This window comes from Mesocricetus auratus, unplaced genomic scaffold, assembly GCF_017639785.1.
Source record: "Mesocricetus auratus isolate SY011 unplaced genomic scaffold, BCM_Maur_2.0 Super-Scaffold_100676, whole genome shotgun sequence".
NCBI lineage: Eukaryota > Metazoa > Chordata > Mammalia > Rodentia > Cricetidae > Mesocricetus > Mesocricetus auratus.
Window position 1 is genome coordinate 15,466,770 of NW_024429266.1, and position 6,997 is coordinate 15,473,766.

Sequence of the window (6,997 nt, forward strand, 5' to 3'; positions counted from 1 at the left end):
TGACCGGATTTTCGTTCCTTTGCTGTGTTTACATATTGGGTCCCTCTTTCCAGAGAAGAGTTGCCAGTATCTGCACTGACGTTGTAGACTATTATCCAAGGGTCATACATAATTTTGCTCTTTTCTGATTAGCATGAAGGGATCCACAAGTGCTATGAGCACTTACAGTGTAGGCATACACGCACCCCAGTGGCCAATGCTTTTATTACACTGTTAATTGGGAAAAATGCAAAGGCAGTTACAAAAACTCCACTGAGTATTTTGTTACCAAAAGATTTTACAATTAAGTGTTTTTACAGTGTGTGTGTGTGTGAGAGAGAGAGAGGGAGGGAGAGGGAGTGTATGTTCGAGTGCCAGGATGCTAAGCTGAAGGTCAGAAAAAATTTTTAAGGATTTATTTATTATGTATACAATGTTCTGCCTGCATGTATTTCTGTAGGTCAGAAGAGGGCACCGGATCTCATTACAGATGGTTGTGAGCTACTATGTGGTTGCTGGGAATCGAACTCATTACCTCTGGAAGAACAGCGAGTGCTCTTAACCTTTGAGCCATCTCTCCAGCACAATCAGGAAAATTTAAGAGACTTCTCTCCTTCCTCCTCGTGGATCCCAAGGATAGAACTCAGGTTGTCAGGCTTGGCTGCCAGTTTGTTTACCCACTTAAATAGCCCACTGACCCCAGACTTGCAAAAATTTTGTCAAGTATGTTTTTCTTTTGTTTTAAAACACAGGTGCAGATAATTGCACAAAACCAAATATATATATTAATGGATCCTCCTGAAGTAAAAACCCTTAAAATTACCACCTGGGCCAAGAAATGCAATTTGCTAACCTCTAGGAAGACATGTGCCCCATCCAAGCGCGGGTAGGCAGCTATGTCATTAACAGATGTTCTCCAAACCCCTGAACCAATGGACACCATGTACTGTAAGCTCCTTCCAGAGACTCAAGACTAGATGGCTTTGTGACAGTGGGACTCTAGCAAGACTTCTGAACTGCTGTCAGGTACAGGGCCTGGGGATTTGGGTGTGGAAGAGGAGGAGGGTAGTGAGAACATACATCCCTTACAAACTGCTGCCAAAACTCGGCCAACTCCAGAAACACCAAGGAAATGGCTGGGAATGACAGACTTGGTGATCACCCACAGGGTTAAGGTCCATGGAGAGAACTTTTGAGTATTGTGGGGACTTTGGGAAGAGCTGTTCCTTGGGGTATTTCTCCTGCCTGGTCCTCTCCAGGCTTCTGAGAGCCTGGGAGTTTGATGAGTCTCTCTGGCAGACCTTAGACCTCACCCAGATAAGACTGCTTGCCTTGGCTAAGCCTTTCAGGTCTTTCCATGCCCGGAAGGAACTGGCTTGTACACGTGCCAACTCTTCACGGCATTATCTTAGTTTTCCAAGTAGCAGAAGTGTCTAAAGCCTGGGGGAGCTGCAGTTTTCAGATACCTCTGTCAGTAACCCGGCACAGAGTGGCAGTGTCATGCTGCTAACCCTGGATTCGCCTTGAAGGTCGGAGAAGCAGCTGCTTCGGACTGGATGGGCTGAGCCTCACCGGTGGTGCCCCTGGCAGAGCACCTGCACACGACTGCTCCACATGTCTTAAGGACCACCTCCCGGCTGGGTCTCAGTGGCCACTGAAAGCATAGCCAGAATTCAGATGCCTCGGCCTTACCCAGAAGATGCCCCAACTTTGTCCACCTCAACTTAAATGATAAGGTCATGCTAAAGATTCTGAGTGTGTGGTGGTTTGCCCAATGCTGCACCCGCTGCGCAGCCTGTGCGGAGGATGTCGGGGATTGACAACACATAGACCCGAAGGCTCCTCAAGAAGGCTCTCCTTTATTCCTACTCTGGCTGGTTATTATATACCCTGACACCAAAGGTGGGGATGGGTGAGTCTTTGGAAAAGGTCGAGGACAGGGCGGTTCCCGTGGGCACGCCCTTTTCAGGAACTTATTGCCCCGCGCTTTGTATTGGTTTTAGTAAACATTGTCTTACAGCTGCCTACTCCCAGGCTGATGGGGAAGTGGGTCTCTGAACAAGGTCTGGTGTTCCCACAGCCCAAGACACCTATAAGCACTTGGTCCCTGGTCGGTGGCAATGTTTGGGGAGGTGGCACTGTTTTGCTATATCATTTGTGGCAGTTTTTTTTTTTTTTGGTTTTTCCAGACAGGGACATGGTTTCTCTGTGTAGCTTTGTAGACCAGGCTGACCTCGAACTCACAGAGATCCACCTGCCTCTGCTCCCGAGTGCTGGGATTAAAGGCGCGAGCTACCACCCAACCCAATTAAATCAGTTTACAAAGTAGCAGGATTCCATAGGGCTTTCCCTTGGAGTTCATTGTTATGGTCTTGTTTTATTTTTGTTTTGATATGTATGTTTTGTTTTGATATGTGTGATATGTAACCCTGGCTGCCCTCAAACTCCTAGAAATCTGCCTGCCTGCCTCTGCTTCCCAGGTGCACAAGAACTTTTCATTCATCCTTAGATTTTATTTGCTCACTCCATTCCCTCCTCTACTCTTTATATTATTTAACTTTTATTTAAACTTCATTCCTGTTTAAAAAAAAAGACCTGGAAGTCACTTATTACTGGAGGTGCAGCAGTTTTGACTATTTCGCCACCAGGTGTCGCCACAGCACACTTACCCATGCATCTTCCATTGGTGAATTCTGATTTACTAAATGCTACAAATTTAGTTTCTTAAAAGCAAACAAATAAAAAAACTGGTATTTAGTTATACCATGCACCCCAAAATAGCTCAGAGACTCTAATGAAAATTAAAAGGAAGATAAATAAAAACCATTAGCCAGGTGACAAGGGAGACCTAGGTAAACCGATGAAACAAGAACCCAGGGCGGGGACGCTGCCAGCTGCCGTGTGGGGTCCACTTAATGAACCAGGAAGATGTGCAGTTTTCTCTACCACCATCCTTCTGCCAGAGGCTCCATCGTGATTTTCTTTCTTTCTTTCTTTCTTTCTTTTTTTTTTTTTTTTTTTTTTTTTTTGGTTTTTTGAGACAAGGTTTCTCTGTATTGTTTTGGAGGCTATCCTGGAACTCGCTCTGTAGACTAGGCTGGCCTCGAACTCACAGAGATCCGCCTGCCTCTGCCTCCCAAGTGCTTGGATTAAAGGCATGTGCCACAACGCCCGGCCTCCATCGTGATTTTCAAATGTTATCGATTTGATATTTCAAGGCCAAGTATAGTGGCATAATCCTTTAATCCCAAGACTAAGGAAGAGACAGGAGGATCACCATGAGTTCAATTAAGGTCAGGTTGATCTACTACATATAGAGTTCCAAGCCAGGCAGGACTACACAGTGAGACACTGTCTCAAACAAACAAACAAACAAAAATTAAGCCCTCTTAGACAATGTCTGTGAATTACTAAAGAGTGTGGGTTTAGCCGGGCGGTGGTGTCGCACACCTTTAATTCCAGCACTCGGGAGGCAGAGGCAGGCGGATCTCTGTGTGTTTGAGGCCGGGCAGGACCGATAGCCTCCAAAACAATACAGAGAAACCCTGTCTCATAAAAACCAAAAAAAAAAAAAGAGTGTGAGTTTAGTTCAGAAGAGAGTCCTGAGATAGAGGGGCAAACAGGTTCTGCTAGTCTTCTGTGGAGATTAAAAAGCAATCTTGTGTGAACAGGTCTACAGGACAATTTAGGGTCAAGGGCCAAATGAGTTTTGACTGTGAGTGCCGTGCTCTGGGCTCTGGGATGGATGCTGAATGTCATGGGCTTAAGGAGCATCCTTAGGATCTCCAGCTACGGAAGCCAAGCAGCCTTGGCAGAGCCTGGAAGGCTGATTTGAGCCCTTAATTTCTGTGGGGCCTCCAGTGAGCATCATTCTAGTTGGATCCAGGCCCAGTGGTCCACAGGAGCATTGAGGACATGCAGGAGAGACCAGAGACCAGCATTGAGGACATGCAGGAGAGACCAGAGACCTACTCCAGGATGGGTCTACAGAGGGAATACTGCACCCTTGATGCAAAAGTGCAATCTTGAATCCACACCAGTGCTGGCAGTGCGATTACAGAAGGACTCTGCCTGGTGACCAAACTTGGTTTCCTGGGAATTTGTTTAGTACTACAACATGCAGGTAGGAGAAGAGAGGCAGGTAATTTGTTCCAAGGCAGGCAGTGTGTTCGTGCATGTGTGCATACATGTGTGCATATTTTTGTTTGTTTTTTTTTTGACAGGGTCTCTCTGTATTGTTTTAGAGGCTGTCCTGGAACTCGTTCTGTAGACCAGGCTGGCCTTATAATATGCACACATGCGGCCGGGCGTTGGTGGTGAACGACTTTAATCTCAGCACTCGGGAGGCAGAGGCAGGCAGATCTCTGAGTTTGAGGCCAGCCTGGTTTACAGAGTGAGTTCCAGGACAGCCAGGGCTACACGGAGAAACTCTGTCTCACCCCCCCACCAGAAAAGTAGGTAGTGTCATCCCACAGTCTGGGGTCCCAGACAAAATAAAGAGGAGACAGGTAAGCTGAGTGCCTTGCTGTAAATGCAGTGTGCTCACCAAAGCCCTCTGCTATGGTGGACTGTACCCTTAAACTGCCACCAAAGTCAACTCTTCCTCCCTGTTTTCTTCAGGTGTTTTGTTATAGTGATGACGAAAGTAGCCTACTTGGTATAAAGAAATGTTAGCTCCTGGGAGGTCACCTCTCTGGGGTTTAGGTCACCGGTCTGTAGAAATAAGAATTATTTCTATCAAGTTTCCAAAACGGTCACAGAAGATGTTTACGAAGCATCTTCGTAAACTGGAAAGCTCTCAAGCACAGCACTGCTTCAGCACTGCAGAGGTAACAGAAAGGGGAGAGTGAATTAATTATGTCCTCAATGGGAGACCCTAAATGACGTAAAGCAGGTAGCCTTCCTGCACCAGACTCCCAGAAAGATAAACAAAACTGAAGTGCTAAAGTTCACTGCGGCGGCAAACCCATGTGTTTTGTAGCACACACACACGTGCGCGTGCGCGCGGGCGGGATGCACACAGGCTCACACAGGCAAGAAAAGGAAGATAACTCAGCTTCTCCCACACGAGCCTTTGGATGTGTTGGTATGATCCATGAGCTATGACGCACAACTTGCAACCCTTACCAGCGCCTCACTAATAGTAATTCTTTCAAAAGTAGATGAAATGAGGCCAAGAGGTTACACGGTTCTCCCCTTCAGCTTAGACTGTGGGGGGCGCCACGAACATGACCTTGCTGTGTTATCCTGGCTCAGCAAATCCTGCCAGTGTGCGCCACCAAGTTTTGATAGGAATTTACAAACCTCTAACTAAACCCGAGCATCTTTCGGCTGTAAAGCCAGGCAACACACCACAGTGGCAAGGTTAGATCCTGTGATTTTTGTCATCAAGAGATGCCAGTCAGCTATCTGCACATGTGCAAGGGTATGGGTGGCCATTTTCTTTTCTTTTCTTTTCTTTTTTTTTTTTTTTTTGGTTTTTCAAGACAGGGTTTCTCTGTGGCTTTGGAGTTCTGGCCTCGAACTCACTTTATAGACCAGGCCCGTCTCGAACTCACAGAGATCCACCTGCCTCTGCCTCCCAAGTGCTGGGATTAAAGGCGTGCGCCACCAACGCCCGGCTGAGACAGGGACTGTTGACCCTGGAGTTCAACAAGCAGGCTACTTGGTTGGCCAGCAAGCCCCTAACTTTCCTCTGTCTCCCCAGCTTTGTGCCTACAAAGTGCACCACCATGGCATGTTTGGGTCTTGAACCCAGGTCCTCATGCTTGCACGGCAGCTCATAGAGCTATGGTACCAGCCCCACCACAGCTATCTCTGTGTCCCTCACGCTCCCCCATCACTCCCTGTTATTGAATGGGAATCAATCATATATCTAAACATATTTGAGGCCTGGATGGGTGATGCCGTGGCCAAGAAGACATATTGCTCTTGCAGAGGACCTGAGTTCAGTTCCCAGCATGGACACAGGTGACTCACAGCCACCTGTAACTCCAGCTCCAGGGATCCAGTGCCTTGTCTGGCCTCCAAGAACAATCGCAGTCGTGTGCACTTAACACCACACAGCATGTGCATAATTTAAGAACTATGGGCTAGAGAGATATCTTTGAGCTTAGCAGCTGGTTCCCAGCACCCAGTCCAGTGGCTCACAACCACTTGTTCTGTGCCTCTGCCTTCCACGGGCACCGCAGACACATGCTCAACCCCACACAGAGATGCACACATATACATATAATTTAAAATAAATCGTTTTTGTTTTGTTTTGAAGACGTGGTCTCACTATGTAGTTCTGGCTGTCCTGGAACTCATTCTATAGACCAGGCTGGCCTCAAACCTATAGAGATATGCCTGCCTCTTGCCTCCTGAGTGCTGGGATTAAAGGCATGTGCCACTACACCCAGCTTAAAATAGATCTTCAAAATAATAAAATAGAACAAAATATTCATGATATTTGATATGACTTGTTTCCTTTATGATGCTAGGTATTTCTTCCCCCAGTGCTGGGACAGAACTGGAGTTTCCTGTGGCCTACCACTGAGCTGCTTATAGAGCCCTGCATTTTATTTTATTTTTAATAATTTTTTATTTTTATTTTGTAAATATTGGTGTTTTGCCTGCAGATCTGTCTGTGTGATGGTGTTGGATCCCCTGGAACTGGAGTTACAGACAGTTGTGAGATGCCATGTAGGTGCTAGGGATTGAACCCGGGACCTCTGAGAGAGCAGCTAGTGTTCTTAACCACTGAGTCACCTCTCCAGCCCCTTGTTTTATTTGTTTTTAATGCATATAGAGGCCATTGCTCTGTCCTGGAGAGATGGCTCAGCCCTTCAAAGACCAGGTTCACAGCCAAAACTACAAAAGCTTTGTTCCTAGCAGAGGTCCACAGCTGGTGTGGTGATGCATAGTTGTCGGTCCAGCTATTTAGGAGCCTGGAGCAGGAGGGTCACTTGAGCCCAGGAGCCTGGCAATTATCAGGCAAGCCTGTCCAAAAACAAATAGAACCATAGACAACACCAGA